This window comes from Gavialis gangeticus, unplaced genomic scaffold, assembly GCF_001723915.1.
Source record: "Gavialis gangeticus isolate Ggan-Ray unplaced genomic scaffold, GavGan_comp1, whole genome shotgun sequence".
Taxonomy (NCBI): Eukaryota; Metazoa; Chordata; order Crocodylia; family Gavialidae; genus Gavialis; species Gavialis gangeticus.
This window is the reverse complement of record NW_017729034.1, coordinates 78,810,257-78,817,084: the sequence shown is the minus strand read 5'-3', so window position 1 is coordinate 78,817,084 and position 6,828 is coordinate 78,810,257. Positions and strand designations below refer to the sequence as shown.

The following is a 6,828-nucleotide window of genomic DNA, read 5'->3' as shown; positions in this document are numbered from 1 at the left end:
ACCAGTGATATAAAAAAAAGCCCCGTCTCACCGGGTGCTGACAGGCAGGGGGGCAATCCCCGCTTCCCCCCACTGCCCCATGCTGCATGGGGGGTTCTGCCACGAATCAGATTTGGCTGAATCGATTCGGGACAGTAATCTGAATCACTGAATCAAATCACTGTCCCCCGAATCAGCCAAATATGAATCCAAAGTGAATACTAGCCACTTCGCACAGGCCTGTTAAACATGTTTTCTTTTTTAAAACCAGCCCTTGCTCATTTTTTTGTGTACAATGATGCATTAATTCACATAACTATTTAAAAGAAGAGTATCATAGACCCCTACCCCTTCAAATTGCCAATAATTAGTACTCCAATAAAATGCTACTAATGCCTTCTAATACCTATATTATACATATCACATCACATCACTAGCACTTCTAAAAATGTGAGGGACATATTATATAAGTTATAATTATCCTTCTCAAAGGATTTAAAACATAATTCATTAATATTAGTAAAATGTATGAAAGGTACTACAGAAGTACAAAGCATTTAGTTTATTATATTTTGTATTTATATATATAATTAATTGTTGTTATTGGCTTGAAAAATGCAAGCTAAAAACCATAAAATGATCTCAAACAATATTATATGTAGTATATTTGCACTGTAAATTATAATAATTATTCATTATAAATCCATTTGATAGTGCATTATAAACCCAAATTATTAAAGCCTGCACCTGCAACTATAACGATATTTATACCAGTTACCCACAGCTTTATATTTGAATCAAGAAGAAAGTTTAAATTCAAAATAACATGTCTCAAGCCGGGACACCCTTAGATTTTTAGCCATCTAAATAAATGAGAGTTCCTATCAGCATATATCTTAATTGCAAATCTATGCTAGTTTGCTTATGCTCCACGGAATGCAATAAGTCTGTGTATTCTGTGTTTTCCCAAAACACGCTGACAGCCAGCCATGTGCTGCATAAGATCATGGAAAAATATCACTCTGGCTCTGAAAGGTGTTTGGATAGCGTAGTCCCCAAATCCCAGTCCTGTCATTCTGTACTTCCTTTTTGCTATCACATGAATTGCTTTTGGAAGTAGAAGATGAAAGTATTTTGTATATTAATACAAAACTCTTAGGATTTGTTATCAAAACATGATTTGGTAGGTTCATAATAGAGGAAGGCTGGACATTTGACACTTTAACTTGTAGCGCATGCAGTTTGCAAGTATTCTTGGCCTTATTGTGAAGAATATAAAGAAGATGTATAAATCCCCAAACCTTCAAGTGCCTAACAGCATGGTTGAATGTAAGCATATGAACATTCCCACTAACTTCACTAGAACTATCTACTTATTTCTGGTATATATACATAGCCATTTGCATAGATAAAAGCCAAAAATGTGTTTGGTTTTATATTTTCTGAGCTGTGAAAAATAAAAGAATACTCATACAACTTTAACTGTTATGGTAATTATTCTATCTGGACAGAAAAATATTAAAATTCTTGATCTATCCTGCAACAAGTCTCCCAGGAGAAAAGAGTAATTATAGTGCCTGTCCCTAAGATTGGGGAAAAGGAGGACACAGGGAATTACAGAACAGCCAGTCAGACTTTAAGACCTGGAGTGGTGCTGGTACATATCAAATAATTGAACTAAAAACACTTAAGGATAACCAGTGAGCAGCAGTCTACATGGATTAGCCAAGAACAAGTAATGCCTAATCAACCTGATTTCCTTCTGTGACAAAGTGCTGGGTGTTGTGGAATGAGTGTGACATACCATATCTTCAGTTAGGTTTTCTACACTGCTTCCCAGGACATTTATATGAGTAAGCTAAGGAAATGCAGTCTAGATCTGTGGTCTCCAAACTTTTTAAGTAGGAGATCACCTTTGGCATTTAAAAGCAACCAGAGATCTACCATGCACCGCCAACATGCCCCTGTTCCTCCCCTTCTCCCCCACCTGCCCAGCATGGAAAGTCTGTGGGGAGGGAAGGGGGGTCAGATCGAGGCAGAGGGAGAAAAAATAATTTGGGGGCACGCCTCCCCAGCAGGTAAGTCCCACCCAGCTGGGGCTCCACTCAACTTACCCCTTCTCCTGCCTCTGCAGCACTGTCCCTCATTGCGGGGACCTCGATCTAGCCCCCACTCCATCCCTCCCCCATGAACTGACCTACAGGGCTGGGGCACGTGTGTGCATGTATGCAACTCCCCACCCCAGCCTCGGATCAACTCAAAGAGGCTCGGAGATCTACTGAAGAGGCCTCAAGATCTACCAGTAGATTGAGATCCACTGGCTGGTGGCCACTGGTCTAGATGAAACTACTAAAAGGTAGACAAGAAACTGGTTGATTAATCAGACTCAAAGAGTGGTTATCAATGGCTCAATCTAGCTAGAAGAAAGTGTCAAAAGAGGCCCCTTGGGAGTGTGCCTTGGGCTCAGAACTATTCAGTATTTTCATTAATGAACTGAAGGATGGAATCAAATCCATACTTAGTAACTTATCTAGTGCTATCGAGTTGGGTTGGGTAACAGACACTTTGGAGGACAAGGATTAGGATGACCTTCAAAATGACCTTGATAAATTGACAAAATGGTCTGGAATACACTGGATGAAATTTAACAAGTGTTAAGTATCATACTGAAAACAGAGCAATGTGACAACACAAAATGAGGAACAGCTGGCTAAACTGCAGTACAACAGAAAAGGACCTGAGAATTAGAGCTGACTGTGAGCTAAATGTGAGTCAAGTGTAATAATGTTGCAAAAAATATATTCATGGGTGCTGTATGCAAGTCATTAGCAAGTGATTCTTCTACTCAATCCAGCACTAGCGAGGTCTTACCTGTCTGGATTTGGGTACTACACTTTAGAGTTTAAAATGTGAACGAACTGGAAAGAGTTCAGAGGAGAACAAAAATAAATAAACAAATAGATGTGAAAAAACATGACCTATAAAGAAAGGTTGAAGGAATTTTGGATTATATAGTCTAGAAAAAATAAGAGTTTTATAAAGAGGGTGGTATTTGATTGCTTTCTACATTCACAAAAGACAACAGTTTTAAAAATGTAACTAGAGAGGTTTTGGATATAGGTTAGGCAGAAGTTTCTAAATATGAAGGTGGTTAAGCACTGAAACGGATTATTTAAAGAAGTTGTGGCACCTCTGCCACTGGAAGATTTTAACGGTATGTTAGACAAACATTGGATAGCTTTGAGAAGAGTCTGCCTTAAGTAGCAGTTGGACTAAAGATGAGCTACTGGACTAGATCAGGACCTGCAATGGCAAGGTGGCAGCTTGTCAGTGCAGCTGATGAAACTGCTGAGTTGGCATAGCTCCAGAACCCAAGGGTAAATGCTGCCACTGCTTACCCCACTCCTTTGTCCCCTAGCACTGTTTTAAATCACCAGCGGTGACCAAAGACCCCAAATTCAGTGGCAGGCCCAAGGTGAGAGAAGAGGAGGGAAGGAAGGGGAGGACAGCAAGCATCACTGGCATTCTCACTCCCTAAGTCCCAGAGCTGTGGCAACAGTGGCTGTGCAGGCTGCAACAAGAGCCCTAGGCCATCACTTGGATAGCCCTGGACTCGATCAGGAGTTGGCAATACTTTCGTAGCAGGGAGCTGTTTTAACAGGACTTAGCTCTGATTGCAGGCCACTTTTAACCTGGCCCGTGCTACCACAGCGGCTGGGACTGGGGCCAAGGCCAAGGCCAAGGCTGGAGCCGCAGCTAGGAGCAGATCCAGAGCCACAATTACTTCTTCTGCTCCATCCAACCCCCACCACAGTGCTACTGCTGTTGCTGCTTCACCCCACTGCCTGGCAGAAGCCCCAAATACCAAAATACTGCAGAAACCCTCTGGCCCTGTGGGCCAAATCCTGCCTACAGACCACAAGTTGCCAACTCCTGGACATGACAGACTCTTGAGGTCCAGTCTAGCTTTTTTTTCTCTATATAAATTTGAGTATATGTCTTTGTTTCTGGGTAGCTTTAATAACCCAGATGTAGGTTCTAGGATTTCTATGGTTACTTAAGGCCAAAAGGAAGAAAAGGGTTAAGTTTGTAAGAGAAAAAAATAGGAAGAAGCTAGAATAGAAAAAAATGGAGACTCACAGAAAGGGAAGGATCAATAGGGAAGAGATAAGTAGAAGAAAATGGAAGAAACTGAATGACGGAAAGAGAGATTGAGAGGATCATGGTGTTCATGCATATCATGGTATCAGAAGCAGCAGGAGCAAAACCAATAACCAATCAATGATATGTTGGAGTTCTAGGGTATCTTCCAGAATCATGTAGTGGTTGGTTTGGCTGTTGTGTAGGCTGTGAGGTTAGGAGTGAAATAAAGAACAAGTTCAACAGGCTCAGAAAGTATCCTGCTATTGATGTTGTGACAGCCCAGGGGAACCAGGCCCATCAAAACTGCTCTCAGAAGGATAGATCAGGGAGCAATGAAAAATAGAAATAACAACTGCATGTAGTTTCTTGACAAAAGGGTAATTAACTGAGATTACTAACTGTGAGGGGGAAAGGCAGCTAAAACAAGGTTCCTTCCTATAATAAGTAACTGAAGGATGCGTCATTATAGCATGCATCTGAACTATAAATGTGTATATTTTCATTCCTCCTCTACAGAAATTATGTATAATCCATAGAATCATAGAAAATGAGAGTTGTCCAATTTGTCCACATCTTTTCTATAGTGGGGAGCCCAAAACTGAACCCAGTACTCCAGATGTGGCCTCACCCACCGGTGCTGAATAGAAAGGAAGAAACACTTCCCTTGATCTGCTGGCAACACACTTACCAATGCAGCCCATGCTGTTAGCCTTCTTGGCAAAAAAGGGCACACTGCTGGCTCATATTCAGTTTATTATCCACTGTAACCTCCAGATCTTTCTCTGCAGAGCTGCTGCCCAGCCAGTCAGCCCCCAGCCTGTACTGGTACATGGACTGTTCCATCCTAAATGCAGGACTTTGCACTTGTCCTTGCTGAACCTCATGAGATTACCATGATCATTTTTAGTTCAGCATTTGAGGTGAGGACCCCCTTTATTGTGTATCTGTACTGTACCTCACCATGAAATCCTGGACTATCACTGCATCTTCTAGTTGCTACTGTAATAATTTAAATAATTATGAATTGATGACAATACAAATTCTGCTCCTTACCCCCCACATTCCAACATGTCTCAAAGGAAAAATAAAGGGACATTCTAGATATTGCTGTCTTTGACACTAGTGGTTAGCTAGTGTAAGTAGAAACATTGCCCATGAAATTTATAGTGCTCTACCAGTTTACACTACCAAGGGAGCTGGTCCTAGTGGATGAAGAATCCTTTAATAATTCTCATATTTAAACAAACTAAAATAAATAATCCACTCAGAGTTATATTCATTATAATGAGACTCTTGTGTAAAGACTATTTAAATTCTTAACAGTCTGCATCACTGCTGCCACTTATTCCATTTTAACACAAATCACACATGACTTTGGGCACTTCAGTGATTAATGTCCACCGGCAGGTATGTCATAATCAACAGTACCTAATGCAATTGCTGCCAAATACTTGATGTCAGAAGAAGACGTTTTTAATTCAGTTTACAAATAAAAAGAAACTGAGAAAACTTCACATTCAGCAGCATCTGTAACAATTCTAACTGGATCACTGCATCTTACAGACATTGCCTTTTTAGTTTTGGCTAGCTACTGCTTTTCAGCTGAAACGTACTACTAAATGCCTCCTGTGCTTCGTTAAGTAATGTTTCAAATACGCCACAAGATAATGGCTGGTCGCTTTAAGAAAAAAAAATTGAATTGCTCCAAGGATTACAATACAGTATCTCATCAAACATTTGGGCATGTAAGTTATCACTTCGGGTCTGGTACAAGAGTCATTCTACAGAAGTATTTGTCGGATTTATAATTAAGTCAACACGGCACCTAGACCTGCCATCCAGCCAAGTCACGTTAGTGGAGCTTGGCAGTAGTTGGCCACCTAGACTGGCGGTTTTACATGTTAGAAAAGGAGACTTCGCTTTGTGAAACCGATGCCCAAGGATGGCAAGAAACTGATCATCATCATGACTGCAGCAGAAAAACATGTCCCTGAGTTGCTGTCAAACAGTCTCAGCATTCATTCCCGGGGTGCTGGCTGGCACGAGAAGCAACCTAGAGCCACTTCCTCCCTTGGCATCCCACAGGACCCAGCTGGGGGGGCCTTTCCTCAGAGGGACAAGCACCCCAGAAGCCCCATGCACCGCAACAAGTGCAGACAAGGGTCTTTGGGCCAACATCAAACCTTTTATCGCACTGACCGCTCTAATAAACCTGGAGCTGAGCACTTTGAGCCAGCTGCCGGGTAAGAGACGAGGATGTGTGCAGTCCAGCCAAGCGCGGCTGGTCCACCTAATGCTTCGACCCTGAAGCCCCTCTGCCACCTCTGCCGGCTGAGCCCCAAACCCTGTTCCAGCGGAGCCCGAACTCCCCCTCAGCCAGCCGCTCCGGGGTCCCTGCCCAGAGCCCCAGTGCTTGCCCTTGAGGCATCCTCCTGGGGACCCCGGGCCGCCCTGGATGCCCCCGCGAGCCCCGCTCGGCAGGGCCTCACGCCCAAGGGCAAGCCCCTGATTTCAGTCTCTGCGGGGGGGAATCAGGCCCCCTTTTATTTTACAGGAGGTGGGGCACGGGGTCTCCGAGGGGCCTGCAAAGGCCACTGCCCGCCCCGGCAGGGAACTGCCCGCGCCCCGCGCCGCCCGCCAGCCAGCCGGCCCCTACCTCTGCTCCGGCTCCCTGGTTACCGCCACCAACAATGTCCTGCCGCCTGG

At 43.3% G+C, this 6,828-nt stretch overlaps 1 protein-coding gene across 1 annotated transcript in view; it reads right to left on the bottom strand.

Moving 5' to 3' along the window:
- Window positions 1-6,828, bottom strand: part of SYNE1 (spectrin repeat containing nuclear envelope protein 1) — a 631,505-nt gene extending 624,677 nt beyond the window's left edge. Inside the window, exon 1 of the mRNA XM_019526891.1 lies at window positions 6,779-6,828. The gene's annotated coding sequence lies outside the window, so the exon portion shown is untranslated. The remainder of the gene's footprint in view (window positions 1-6,778) is intronic.